The sequence below is a fragment of the Panthera leo genome, chromosome C1 (genome assembly GCF_018350215.1).
Source record: "Panthera leo isolate Ple1 chromosome C1, P.leo_Ple1_pat1.1, whole genome shotgun sequence".
NCBI classification, from domain to species: domain Eukaryota; kingdom Metazoa; phylum Chordata; class Mammalia; order Carnivora; family Felidae; genus Panthera; species Panthera leo.
The window spans coordinates 90,926,967-90,942,295 of record NC_056686.1 but is presented as its reverse complement, the minus strand read 5'-3'; the positions used below and the strand labels follow the sequence as shown (position 1 = coordinate 90,942,295).

Genomic DNA, 15,329 nt, shown 5'->3' with positions numbered 1-15,329 from the left:
TAGGGTGTAGCCTATCCAGTCTTATGTGAACTGAGTGGTAAAAGTCTGAGGGAAAGTGGTCTCTATAGAGAAGGATTACATGCTGTTCTGTGAATGGAATGCAAAGATGGTAAGAGCTCCATTTAGAAAGTAGGCCATTCCAGGATGGTCTAGAATGAAACTGAGGACAGGACCACAACATGACCTCTGGAATCTGGAGCTAGCTGAAACCAGTGGTAAACTGGCACTAGACAGTGAGCTATGGTTTGGGTGGGTTTTATCCCTAGGAGAAAAAAGTGTTCAAGACAAGAACCATGGAACTCTGAGTGCCTACAGAAGGGGGCTGATCAGTGCCTGGTTATGCCATAGCTGTTTTCAGGAGCTAGCATCTGCTCAATGGCATTGCAAAAAAAGATGGAGAGATTATTCCCAAACTCTGAGAGGACTTACAATGGAAGACAGATATTGATATACAACTCACTACCCACATCACTATCAAAATACACACAATGGTTTGTAGATGTCAGAGTATTAGTTAGCATTAGCTGACATGAAGTCTCAGGATGCGAGCTCTCAGGAAGAGATCTAGGACAGGCAAGGGTTGGCAACAAGTAGAGTTCTACAACAGTTATGGCTACTGTCTCATTGGCAACTTCAATGGTTGTTTTCTATTGAATATATCAAAGGAGCTTATAAGGTTTTGCCAGACTGAAAAATAACAAAACTTGCACTATGAGAAATTAGTAAAGTTCCCTTATTGCTTTATTAATGAGATAAGTAACTAATCATCCTATCTGTGAATGATCATGGTAGTTTTCAAATTTCATTCCAAGGAAAACATGTGTCAGATACAACATTTCTTTAATGCCTTATCTGCTAGGCACTGTTCTGATTTCTATCAGTCTTCTCAAAGTGTGGCCCAAAGATTGGTGCTAATCTGAAGACTGTTACTTGTCTGTGATAAGATAAGCAGCTTTTCCCAAAATGTTAATCAATGCGCTACTTCTTTCATTGAAAAATCTCATTAGGAAAAGATGTCAGTTAACTATGGCTATGCTTAGTAACCTAACTGATTTATATTCTGGAACAAATTCCTTATATCATCATGAGTAGGTAAAAAATAACTCATGGACATATAGTAATCCACAAACCAAATTTTAAGGAGGTTTGATTTATAAACATTATCCCATTTAGCCAAGTAAATGAGTCAAACTGAGTTGAGAAAAATGCAGGGCAACACAGACTTCTATTTACATTTCTTCAGTCCAATACCAACAATATGAAAATTCCACAACTCTAAACATTTGTTTAGTGGTTCAAGTTTCTCAATTATTTTGAAAACTTGAACATAATCATTGAGTTTCCCAAAAGATAAAAACCAGCAAACAAATGCATTTTTTCTTTTGATTAGGAAGACTAGATATAAAAACTATAATTACTTAATAGAATTATATTGATTTAAGAAGCTTCTACATCCATGACACAAGAACAGAATACTATGAAAAAGGAACAAGTGGGATATAATAAAGAGCTCTTCAGTTTTAAAAATATATAGTCAAAATGAAGTCAACAGAAGGGTTGGAAATAAAGCTAAGAAAATTTCTTGAAGATTGAGTAAAAGGAAAGACATATGCACACATGAGAGAGAGAGACAGAGAGAGAGAGAGGTTAAGTGATATAGTTAACCTGGGTTAAGTGAACCCAAGACATCCAAAGAATGTCCAATAGAGTTGCAAAAATAAGAGAATGGAAAACATGTAGAAATCATCAGAACATAAGAAATTATCAGAAATAAAAATGAAAACTTTCCACAACTAAAGAAACAAATTAACCTTCAGATTGAGAGGTTTCAAAGAATGACTAAAATAATGAGTAAAAAGTCCAACACCATGATACATCTGCATATCTTTAAGAAATCTAAGAAAATCAAGACTAAAAAGATTATCCAAAAAGCTTCCAGATTAAAAAAGAAACACACACACACACACACACACACACACACACACACACACACATCTACAAAGGAACAGGAATTTAGAAAGCACCAGACTTCTTTTATTAGCAACAGGAAGGCCAAAAACCAATGGAGAATGCTTTCAAAATTCTAGGGAAATATTATTTTCAACCCAGAATTCTGTTATCAGTCAAATGATCAATCCAAAATAAAGAGAAAATAAAGGTTTTTCATTCATATAAAGTTAATTTCCAAATTTCTCTTCTGAAGAAGCTAAAGATGTAATCTAGAAAAATGAAAAAGAAACAGAAGTCAGGAGAGTAAAAAAATTATTAAGTCATCCCAGGAGAACAGAAAGGAGGAATCCCACCGTGATGGATGTGCTGCTGTCTGAGAAGTGGATTGTTCACACTGAACTTGGTAAGCAGGGCTGCTAGTCTGTATACACTAGAATGCCCTGATTGGTAGTTTATCAAGGTCCTCTTCCTTGATTGGTCAGTGATGATAACATGTTAGGTGTTAAAATAATTTGACTCTAGGATGAATCCAAGAGGGAGGTCAACAGGAAAAGAGGGGTGACAATATGCAATAGATTTCATTTTATATTTTATAGAATGAAAATCTTCAGGCTATGATAAACAATTTCTATTGTCAATAGGAAAGCAAAGAAGTAAAGGAAAAGCTGTAAACGAAAACATGGAGATTTTATATAAAGCAGATATGAACCAAAAAAAAAAAAAAAATGTGGCATAATCTTAAGCAGTTAGAAGTAATTTGAAAAGAATCTATTTGACTTTGTGGTAGAAATGCTCTTCTCTGAGTGACTGAACTGTCATGACATTGGTGCTCTAGAGAATGAAATGTAATCATAGTATTCAGTTTATCCATGATTAACATCAACACAGCCATAGTGACCCCAATCTACTTGAATTCTAACTTTTAAAAGCAACTTAGGGGTCAAGCATGAAAGCCTTGGTTATGGTTACAGCACAAAATGTAAATCTTTAGAATCCTGACAATATAAAAATAATTGGAAGGTGATCAATGCAATGAGAGGAGGAAAAGTAAAGAAAGTTTCAGGGCATTAAAATTCTCACATAGGGTTAATTAAGGTGCTTACTGAAGTTGATGGAATAAGAAATCAAGAAATACACATTTTTTTTAAGTAACAAAGATAAAAAATTATTAAAGGTACAAAACTAATCAACCAAAGACTTAAATTAAAAAAATCACTATCAAATAATGGGAAAAAAGAACACTTAGTAAAAATAATGATTTATTATTAGATCTTTATATTTCATAATGGGGAATGAGTAGAAATTGTCTAAAACTTCTAATGAAGAAAGAGAGGTAAGTGCATTTTAATTATGTAGGTAAGACCACCATAAAAATGAAAACAGAAATAATTAAAAGAGGCTGTCTCTGGGTAGGTAGTGAGATAGAATGAATTAAAAAACCCTCAAACTCATGTTTTTTTGGTCATAAACACTTATTTGGATTTTAAAAAGGTAAAATATAAACACAACAAAAGCATTTGTTGAGGATCTACTGCAGAATGGGAATACATTCCCTGAAGGGTTTTTAATCTAATTACATGACACAAGACATAAAACAACTTTAGGAAAAGGAAACCTGTGATTGAGTGCCCAGCATGGTTGTGAAATGTACCTGTATAGGAGTTAAAGTATGCAAGTACCTAGTGACATTATTTCCTCTTAGTTTAAAAAAAAAAAAAAATTTGGGCGGTTATTTATTTTTTGAGAGAGAGAGATAGAGTGTGAGCAGGAGAGGCAGACACAGAATCTGAAGCAGCTCCAGGCTCCGGGCTGTCAGCACAGAGCCTGAAGCAGGGCTCGAACCCACAAGCTGTGAGATCATGACCTGAGCCAAAGTTGGTCACCCAACTGACTGAGCCACCCAGGTGCCCCTATTTCCTTGTAGTTTTGTAGCTTCTAAGAGAACAGTTTTGTAGAAAAGGCTTCATAAAAGAGAGTAGTCTACCAGCTCAAGGTATCTTCAAGGAAGTAATGGGTTCATATGGGTTTGGAGGAAATAAAAAGGCATTTTTCAACAAGATGAAACCCAGGAGAAAACAAATCCAAAGAACAAGGAGTGAACATGTGGTTGAGTGTGGGGGACAAGTAGAGTAGATACTGAACAGAGAAACCATATCATGTAGTTTTATTAGCACAACTTTCAATAAGTTCTACCTATATTATCTTGAATCATTTCTTTCTGGCATGAAAAAATGTTATATGAAATAACAGTTGGGTTTTATTTATTTATTAGACTTGAGGTTGCTTCTAAGACAGACTGGTTTATTTATAAGAATGCAAATTTAAAAAGCCTTCTGGAATTTAGAAAAGGCTTGTCATTTAAAACCTCTATAAATTAGATATGCTCTATTCTACACAACAAACTTTTACATGTTCTTTCTCACAAGATATGCAGCATCAACAATTTGTTAAATGTGATTCTTCTGAGGAAGCCTTTTGAATTCAACCTCTAAAATCCAGCAAACTATGACCTTAGTCAAACATCTACTCACTAGAAACTGCATGTAAAAAAAAAAAAAAAAAACAAAACAAAGAAACCAAACTCCTTTGATTGTTCTCTGAAACAATTTCCTGTAGTATTTTAAGTTTATTCAGTTAAGAATTTTATTTTTCTCTAAAATGTCAGAATTAGCTAACAGCCGAAGCATACCCAAGACTAAGTAACCTGAAATGTATTTAAGATGCCCAGTGCATTATGTATTGTTCTATTATTTAAAGCCTGTTTCATGTATTTAAAATATGTTTTGCTGCAAATCTGTAGAAGGGATAAAGAACCATCCCTACTGCATCAAGAGTTCCAAGCCTTCGTGGTCACCATGAAAATGTGGGCTCTCATATCTCTAACTGCAGGGAGTGTGATCAACCAAGAGCCTCAGCTGTTGGGCTCTAAAATCCATCTTTGAGTTTGACCAGGGAGTTTACACTTCCCAAGATCTGCTCCTAGACAACTGAACACAGAGGGGCAATAAGGCAACCAGTTCGTGGGAGATGTAGAGCTCCTCTGTTGGATGACTAGTGACTCAGAGATTCCCCACTAACTTTGTTGAAATTTTCTTGGAACTGCACCATTGTCTAAACCTTTTCCTACCCATCCTTCATGTCTTCTCTTCCTCCTCCACAGGACACCTGCATGGTTATCTGACAAGTCTTCCAGCCTTCCCCAGCTTCCTCTCCTTTTCCCTCCATGCAAGTTCTCCCCACTAAATTGTTAATAATAATTAGGTAATGAATATAATTGTTAATAAATGAATATAATTATTATGTATGTTAATTATGCATCCAATAATTATTGATTACTTACTGTGTCAAGTACAGTCCTAGGTGCTTGAGATGCAGAGGTGAATAGGACCTATTCCTTGCCCCCTACAATTTCACTGGCTGGCAAGGAAGGCCAGTCCTGGATAAACAGTCAATGGATAAACTCTAATGGGAGTAGGTATCCAGTATTATGGGAAATCATATGAAGACACAATTGATTCTTCTAGCAAGAGGAAGGTTGAGGGTAGAGGTTCAGTAGTCTGAACCGTGAAATTTGAGTAGGAGTTCACCAAGCGGAGAAGGCAAGAGGAAACATTTCCAATCAGAGGGTATGGTGTAAGCAAAAGCTGGCAGCCAGACTAGTTCATGTGATATGTGAGATGTGGTGAATAGTAGGTGTGGCCAGAACTTAGAGGGGTGTTTGGGAGGGCACTAGAACTGAGAAAGGGGACACTAATGGTTTGATGGCACAATGACTGACTACTATGCTGAATTCTAGTAAATAAATGTCTTGATACACTGTCTTCCTCTGCACACAAGGGAGGATGCCATTGATATGGACTTACAGAGTCTCCTTAGGATGGAATCAGCAGAGAGTGTTAGGGGCACAAAAGAAAAGGTCTGATCCCTACCCCTGATGTGCATGAGACTTCACAGGGATGTATTTAAATACATACACTCAAGATAACTAGAGAATGAAACAAAATTAGTTAATATCTAGATCTTATTTTGTCCAGAAAATGTTTCATGTGACTAACCTGATTATATTTAACACCTTCTATATTCTAAGCTTCCTACTAAGTTCTGGGGGATTCATTCATAGGAAAATAAGAGAGAAGCTCTTCTCCTCTGTCATTAGAGCTCATCCTTTGTGGACAGAATGAACAAAGGAGATACAAAGGCATGATGAGAGCTATAAGGATGAGGACCTACTGGTTCCTCAGGGAACACAGAGAGGCATCTATCCCACAGGTAGGAGTGGATGGTCAGGAAGCTTCCCAGAGAAAGTGTCTAAGCTGAGCCTTAGCACAGTAACTTCTATATATAATGAAAAGCTAAATAATAAATGCTTAGGATAATGTTAATGTTACTCTAATACCTGCATAGACTCGAGTGTAAATTCCTCAGCCAATGCATCTAGTGCCCTCCACAATTTGTCAGTAGTAAGAGATAACCTGTGTCAAGTGCTTTCTTATTCATTGCCCAGAGAAAGCCTTCATATGGCAGAATATGTTTGATTCTTTCTAAACTTCCTAGATACGGCTCTCATCTGGACAATCTATCCCCACTCTTTGCTGTTCCTCTAAACCCTTTTCTCACTGGCTGGGAGACCTGGACAAGTTATTTAACTGTCTATGCTTCAGTTTCCCCATCTGTAAAATGGGCATACTATGTGCCTGTCTCATAGAGTTATTGTGAAGCATACATGAGTTAATTATAAACAACTGATCTCTGGTAAGTGCTATATAAGTGTTTCATATTATTACTATTGCCCTTACTTACTGTTCAAACTCAAGTTCTATCTATGCAACCAAGTCTATCCAAATAACATGCCCACAGAGGCATTTCATTTTTTTGAAATCTGATGGTGCTTTAAACATTCTGTGTGGACACTTAGCATATAACACCTTATAGTGTTACTTGTCTTCCCTGAAGGGGCCTGAAGACAGCCTGCTGGGGTTAGAATCCCAGCACCACCTCCTGTGGCTTTGGCAAAGTTACTCCTCAAGCCTGAATTCCCTCATTTGTAAAATTGTGAATAATAATAACGTCCACCTCCACGGGTTCTTGTGCAATCCAAGTGGTAAAACATACCCAAAGTCTAACAGGGTGGCTGGCACATAAGAGGTCACTAAATGTTTGATATTAATAAATTGTAAGTTCCGAGTGCACAGAGTGTGCCTGAATTCTCAAATTCCCAGCACCTGGTCGAGTTATTGATAATAATGATAAAATTGTTGTAATGGTAACAGGAGAGGAAGAAAGCATTAGGGAAAAAAAAGTCATTGAGAAGTAAGATGCCAAAGGTTGGTCAGTTTATACTGAATGCATTCCATTCAGTTAACAGGTACAGTGAGCACTGACTGGGGCACTCTGGAGGACGTTGACTGTGAGTGATATACAGTCACCAAGAGCCCCACAGACCAACATATGAGATGGCCCGTGTACACCTAAAGCCATTATAAGGAGGTATATAATTCACATTCCAAATTGAGAAAAACATTCAGAATTGTGAGGAAAAAGAAAAGTTTACTCATTTTTCAAATATTGTTTCAGCACCTATTAGTCAGAGTTAGAAGGCACTCTCATGGAGATTTCATGGAAAGAAGGAAGGGGAAAGAGGGCAGGAATGGCTGCTGTTCCAGTCCCACAGGTTTTGTGTTTAAAAAAAAAAAAAGCAAAGCAAATACATCCTCTTTGCCACCAAAACATCAAATCAAATCAAAACAAAAAACAAAAACTACCAACAAAAATAACCATGATGCTTTAGATTTTGCACTTCCAAAGGCATACCTCATATAATTTCCTTAAAAATTCTTAGAGGTGGGGGTGTCCTGGGTGCCTCAGTAGGTTAAGCATCCGAACCTTGATTTCAGCTCAGGTCATGTGAGTTTGAGCCCCATGTGCTGACAGTGTGGAGTCTGCTTGGGATTCTCTTTCTCCCTCTCCACCCTCCCCTGCCCCCTGCTGCTTGCACACACAGGCTCTCTCTCTCAAAATAAATAAATAAATAAATATTTTAAAAATATGCTTAGAGGTGGGTATGAATTTGTAATAACTTTAGGGAGTGTATACCGTGCCCTAATTTACAAATGAATAAATGCCTTCACCAGGATTCAAACCTCCTAATGTCTGAATTCAAGTTCTCCCTTCCAGTTCTATGCATTTTGTTCTACATCACTCAGCTGTTCTCTTCCCTCAGGTCCCTCACAACCTTCCTGCCCTTTTCAGGACTTGCTTGTCTTGATATCTGTCAGCTCTGGGTCACCCCCACCATTTATCAAGGCTTTATACTGTTAAGAGAGAGAGAGAGAGAGAATAAAAAGAAATAACCTTCATAGAAGAAAAAAACAGATAAGCATTTTATTCCTTTACCAAGAAATGGGAAATTATTGATCTTTACTTCTTATCATCATATAAAAAGCAAGCTGCTTGAAATACAATGATAGTAAGGCATATGCTAAGTAATCTTTAAGTATTTATGATGCTGTAGATTAGTTGTGTACTATAGACAATTTTACTAGAGCTTTTAAGTGCTTCTGACTTTAGTGTTCTAAACTGCTTAAGCATTTATACTTAATGGTCATATGATGATAATGCCTACTCTCTTGATACAACAGCACTGAAAGCCAAATTCATACATTACAGATCACTTTTAAAGACTGGCTTTTCAAGTGACTTAAGTGAACACTATCAAACCTCAACACCATCCCTCAACAACTTTTCCTTAAATACAAATTAACTTTCACTTGCTCAAATATGTACATATGGGGGAAAATGGTTCCTTCTGGGGTTTATGGCTGCCTCTGAGGGTTTCCAGGTATTCCACAGAGCCATGCTAAAACACATAAATAACCTTCCCAAGGGTGAACTTCTTCATCATTTTGCTCCATGTACCTATGGGAATTCACCGTAACAAAATGCCCTGGAGGGCTGATTTGAATACCATTTCCCAGTGGAATTCTCTGTAAAATGCTCATTTATTAGCCACCGAGGACACTGATGCTCAGATCAGTCCAGCAGAGAGCTAAAAAGTTGTGCAGCAAATGCAGACAGTCATTAGTTTGTAATATAAACTCCTCAGGGAAGAAACAACGCCCATTATTCTATATTCTGAAAGGAGCTGCAGAGAAGGAAACATTTTACCACGTTAAAAAATATTCAAAAACAATACTGAGTAACTGCTTTTAGTTCCTTTAAGAATACTAGAATTAGTATCATTATTCAAAAAGCTGGACGACCCTATTGTTGATGGTAATAAGTAACTAGGTCATCTGTAAAGGCACAGAATTGACACTAGGAGGCACTCTATAAATATTTGTTGGAGAGTCCCTTAAAAATATTAAGGGTATTTTACTGAAACTGATTTCCATTTGACTTTTAAAAGTTCTCTACATCACTATTTGGTCAGAAGGGAGTTTTAACTAGAAGAGACGGTTTTAGCTTAAAATTCTGAATCATTGTTTTTAGAACAGGTACTAAACTTGACAGAACAAGGTCTTACCTCCCCATAATTCCTTCTTTTCATTAATGTCATTTTTTTCAATGCATTTAAAAGACAGTGCATGCCCTAGATTCTGAAGTCACTAATATATATTCATGAGCCAAACATGATTGGAGTGTTATCCTGCAAAGCTCTATACCTTGTCACGTTCTTGTCTCAGATTAGCAGCACTTTTTTGACCCAAAGATGGGGAAATGTCTATTTAACCAGACTCTGGAGGGTCAACAACACATCTCTGTGTCATGTCCTTGTTCATGTTAACTTTACCTCCATTACCTAGTTTTAATTAAATATCCATCCATAACAAAATAACTGTTTCATTGGAATATATCAGTTTGATACTGTAATTAAGTTATTTAGGATTCCTAGTCATCAGCAGGTTGGGTTTCTTGAGGTTTTTGGTGTCTGCCAGTTACCAAAACATGCTTTCATTATTTTTAAATACAACCTCTGAGTATCTGGTGTTCATTTACCATAAGCTGAATCTGTAATAAAATGGAAAAGGGAAATTTGGAGGTTATAAACAAAAGTAATAAATGCTTGAAGAAGATAAATGTTTAGATCCAATTTGTTGATTTCTAACTGGTTTTGTCTGATAATAATGCTTACAATCTCAATTAAAATATATTTTGAATCGATTTATGCTACCTAGAGACTAAACTCATAATCTGTGTTTGTATAAACAAAGTGATTGTAACCATTTAAATTTTCTTAGTTTTAGATTTATGTCTAAATATTGTGGTAAGCGATTAGCCTTTCAAATCCTTTTGGTTGAATATGTAGAACATCTTCTGTTGCTTAATCAGTTCTTCAGCACTTGTAATGAAATCGACGGATGTGTAGTCCATTTCCTCATTATTAGAATCATCCTATAAGGTGTATACTTTTTATAGGTAAAGGGCGCTTTTGCTATATGAGGGCCTTCTCTTAAAATAAATCATATTTATGCAAGTAAGGCAAACCTAGGAGCATGCTAACTTGTCTTCTTTTCAGAAGACACACTATCACTGAAAAACTTAATTCTTAATTTCAAAGAAATATGTCAGGCCTTGACAAGGAGAAAAGAGAAGACGCTGCATTTTACAGGGTCAAGTCAATGCATTCAGGCTGATAAGCTTCATTTAGGAAGGGAGCAAAAAGTGTGCATTTTAGAGGTGAATGCAGCCCCAAATTAGGAGCTTTTAATAAATAGTCTTTCTGACAGTATAATTAATAATAACAGAAATATTAAAAAATGCATATTAAATACTAGTAAATGCTATATACCATTTATTTCCATCATCGTAACAAATTTCCTCTTCCCATTTCATAAATGAGGAAACCAAATTTTAGAAACGTTATGTAATTTTATGACTTTGCGGAGATGAGAATTCAAAGAGCGTTGTTTCAAGCTGAGATCTGCCTGATGACAAAGCCTGAGCTTTGAAATCGCGATAGTAAATTAGCAAATAAGGCATCTATAGCAATCTACAATGGGATTTTTATATTTTACAAAACTATTTGCAAGAATGATAAAAATGGTTCTGGTTAAAGCATGAAAAACTAAATACAAGTGACAGGTAGAAAAATGTTAAAACATAATACAATAAAATGTGGCTCTAACTGGCTGAACGCGTTAAGTTTGTTTTCTGCTTTGGAAAGTTACTTGCTGTTTTGCATCTGTCTTCCCGCTTAAGGTGACTTGGATTTGGTTTTCACCAAATTTGGAACAGTTTGCTGTGCTGAAGCCCAACTTGAGATAAAATGGCAGTTGATGATATTTCTCATATTGGCATACTTTGTGTAATATTCAGTGGCTTTTCAATGGCATTTGGAACATGAATAGAAATTACAGAACCAGCCATCCTAAAAGCAAAACAACTGCTTAGACCACCATTGTGAAGGCATTAATATAAGGCAGCTTTAAAGCTGCTGATGTCTACATGCTTAGTTAAATTGATGAAAGTTCAAGGCAGAAGTCGGAACAAGGAAAGAAAAAAAAAAAAACAAAACCTCTGTAAAGAACTCAGAGAAACTGCTAAGTATTTTAAAGACATGAAATGTAACATGCCCAAGAGTGTGTACATGCTAGTATATTTGTGCTGCAGAGCTAGAAGGAATGACTGATATACTAGTCTCCCATGGTGAACTAAGGGCCTCATTCATTCATTTGTTCATTCAAAGAATGTTTTTCCAGGGGCGCCTGGGTGGCCTAGTCGGTTGGGCGTCTGACTTTGGCTCAGGTCATGATCTCACGACTCGTGAGTTCGAGCCCCGTGTCGGACCCTGTGCTGACAGCTCAGAGCCTGGAGCCTGCTTCAGGTTCTATTTCTCCCTCTCTCTGCCCCACCCTCTGTCTGTCTCAGACCCTCTGTCTGTCTCAGACGCTCTGTCTGTCTCTCAGTCAAAAATAAACATTAAAAAAAATTAAAACAAAGAATATTTTTCCATCACACTCTATGTACTAGATATTCTTCTAGGTGTTGGGGATAATAATAAATGGGGGTGGGGATGGGCACTGTAAAGGCCCCGTCATCACAGAGTTCCCTTCATGTGGATAAAGGAAGACAATAAACAAACAAATAATGTATCATGAAACAGTAAGTGCTATGAAAAATAATAATAATAATAAAGCAGGGCAAACAGAATTGAATAAGCCAAGGGTAAGGGTGGGAATACTAGTTTACTTAGGTGATCAAATAAGATTTCACTGAAAAGGTGACAAGAAAGCAGAGAACTGTGGAATAGGAGAGTGACCCATGTCAACGTGGGGGGGGGGGGAAAATTCCAGGCAGAAAGAGTAGCAGACACAAAGGCCCTGGGGTGGAGGAATGCTTGAGTGTGTAGTCAAAGCCAAAAAGAGGCCTATGGGGTTGCAAACTAAGAAAAGGAGAGATTAGCAGGAGGTAAAGTCAGAGAGGTAGTAATGCCACCATACAGACTTTAACTTTGACCCTTATTTCTTAGAGACAAGAAAAAACTGGAAAATATTTTAATAGAGGAATGGCACATTATGCTTTACATTTTACAAGAATTGCTCTGGATGTCATCTTGGTAAAAGACTATCGGGTAGAAACAGTGAGACCAGACAGGAGGTTACTGTGATTATCCATATGGGAGATGACAGTGGCTGGGACTGTTGGATTCTAGATGTATTTGTTAATAAACTGGCTGTGATAAAGAGAAGAGTCCAAGGTTTTGGAGGTGATGGGGAGAGGTAATTTAAAAAGAACCCTAAAGTTTGGGGACTAAGCAACTGGCAGAATAGAGTTGCACTGAACTGGGGACGTATGTGGATGGTGTGGTTTTGGGTAGGAAGTGAGAATTGGAGTTTTGTTTAAGATAGTTCAAAATGCTTAATAGAAACTAAGCAATAAGAAGTTGGCAGTAAGTAAGTACTAAGTAAGTAAGTAGTAAGTAAGCAGGAATTCAGTGGTGAGGATGAGATTTGAGCTGTTTGGGGCTTATCACTCACAAAGGAGAGTGAGAAAGAGTGATAAGAGAATCAAGATAGAACAGGCCAATAAGCCAATGGAAGACAGTGTTTCAAGAAGGGGTTAGTAATCAACTAAATCCACTGTGTCAAAAAATCAAGAGAGGTGAAGCTTGAGATCTTATCATTAAATGTGGCAATGTGGAGATCAGTGGTGATTTTGATAAGAACTGATCTGTAAAAATGGTAGGGACAAAAGTCTAACCAGTGTGATCAAAGAGAGAATGGAATAAGATGTAGAGAGAAACACAGTATAGACAACTTTTTCAAGAAACTTTGTTGTAAAAAGGAAGAGAGAAACAGGATGATGGCCAGAAGGGTGAGACATTAAGTTAAGGTAGTTTCTTTCTTTCTTTTTTTTTAAAGATGGGATGTAGTTTAGCATATTTGCATACATGATGTTAGAGAGGGAAAGTGATGATGTAGGAGAAAATGTAGAATGTCTGGCACAATGTTCTTCTTTGGTGAGAAGGGATGGGATCTATACATGTAGAGAGAAGTTCGTTGTGGATAGAATGGGGGTCAACTCATCATCCATAGTAATGGAAAGAAAGGCAAAGTTTGGGGGTTAGATACAGGAATATTGTTAGACATGGCACTGGGAACTTGTGGAAATTGATGGTTAGCAGAGTGACTTTTGTGCTTATATTGAAGTGAAGGACAGAGAGAGATAAACAGGCAACCAATACTATACTAAAAACTTACTGGAGAAAAAGCTTCTAGGTGCAAGTGTATGTGTGTTTAGTGTGTGCTCAGTGTGGAGAAGGAAAGGTGGCTGGAGGCTAAGTGTTCTATGGTTTTTTTTTAATGTTTATTTATTTTGAGAGAGGTAGAGAGAGACAGAGAACGGTAGGGGGAGAGAGAGAGAAAGAGAGAGAGAGAGAGAGAGAGAGAGAATCTCAAGCAGGCTCTGCAATGTCAGCACAGAGCCTGACATGGCGCTTGAACCCACAAACTGTGAGATTATGACCTGAGCCGAAATCAAGAGTCAGATGCTTTACGGACTAAACCACCGAGGTGCTCCCCCCCATAAGTGTCCTATGTTAAACAAACAGGATGTTCAAAGCCCTTGGGGCAAGACAGTGAGGGACACTGTTGGGACTGAGAGCAGCTAAAGGAATCATGGCTGAAGAGAGGTTCTGGGAATGGAGGGGTACAGTAAGAATTGAGAGGACTATGTAAGTTTGAGACACATTTGGAAGTCAAAATTGATAGAACTTGGTAGTGAATTGAGTATTAGAGTAAGTATGAGGGGAAGAAAGGAGCTACAGTTGATACCCAGGTTTCTAGCTTGAGTACTGTGTTTATCTTGATGATGGTATTGATTCAGTTACCTCTGTGCCTTCTTCATTTATGCTTTACCTCTACGCAAACTTGGCTTCTGCCTCCATATCTAATGCACACTCTAAATCCCTGATAAAACCCCACACTGACTTTTCTCTTCCTTGGATAATGATCAAAATTGCTACCATTGGTTGAATGTCTTCCATATATCAGGCATCCCGTTGGTGTTTAACATGCATTTCCCATTTATCTCTTTACGGCCCTATAAGGTAGATCCTGTTATCCCTTTTGCAGAGGGAAGACAATGGAGGCTGAGTGTGGACATTTTAACAGAGGTCTACATGTCTTGCAAATCCATGCTGACTTGGTAAAATGAAAGCAGCGGAGGAGCAGTCTCTGAACTTCTACTCTATTTGTTGTACACCGTACTACAATGGGTCATGACTATAGTCAGACTGTACTTTATGAAGGTGCATCAATGCCCTTTAACTCATCATAGCACTGTGAACATACTAGGAATTCAATAAATGTTAACATGAAGGAAAGGATATTTGTGGATGAGACCCCATATCTTGAAACTTTAGGTAAATCGATAATTTTTGCGGACATATTAAGGTTAGGGAGGCGAAAGTGCACTTCCACTGGCTAAAATGTTAACATGATTATAATATCAATTGAATAAACATGTTAAAGATCTGAAAGCAGTCCATACATCATCTTACTTTTGATTCTTTGTAACTATTCTCATCTTATAAAATTTTTAAAAAATATTTATTTATTGAGAGAGAGAGAGAGACAGAGAGTGAACAGGGGAGGGGCAGAGAGAGAGGGAGACACAGAATTCGAAGCAGGCTCCAGGCTCTGAGCTGTCAGCACAGCGCCTGACGCAGGGCTCAAACTCAGGAGCCGTGAGATCATGACCTGAGCCAAAGTCGGACGCTCAACAGACTGGGCCACTCAGGCTCCCCTTTCCTCTTCTTATAAATGAGGAAACTGGAATTCAGAAGGCTAAATGGCTTGGCCATGTGACAAGAAAGCTAAACTTGGAACAACTGCACATCCAGCACACTTTTCTGATATGCCATTTTATCTCCCAAATCA

General features: G+C 37.5%; 1 protein-coding gene across 2 annotated transcripts in view; it reads right to left on the bottom strand.

The window, feature by feature from the left end:
- Positions 1–15,329, bottom strand: part of NTNG1 (netrin G1) — a 386,331-nt gene that overhangs the window by 188,523 nt on the left and 182,479 nt on the right. The window lies entirely within an intron of this gene.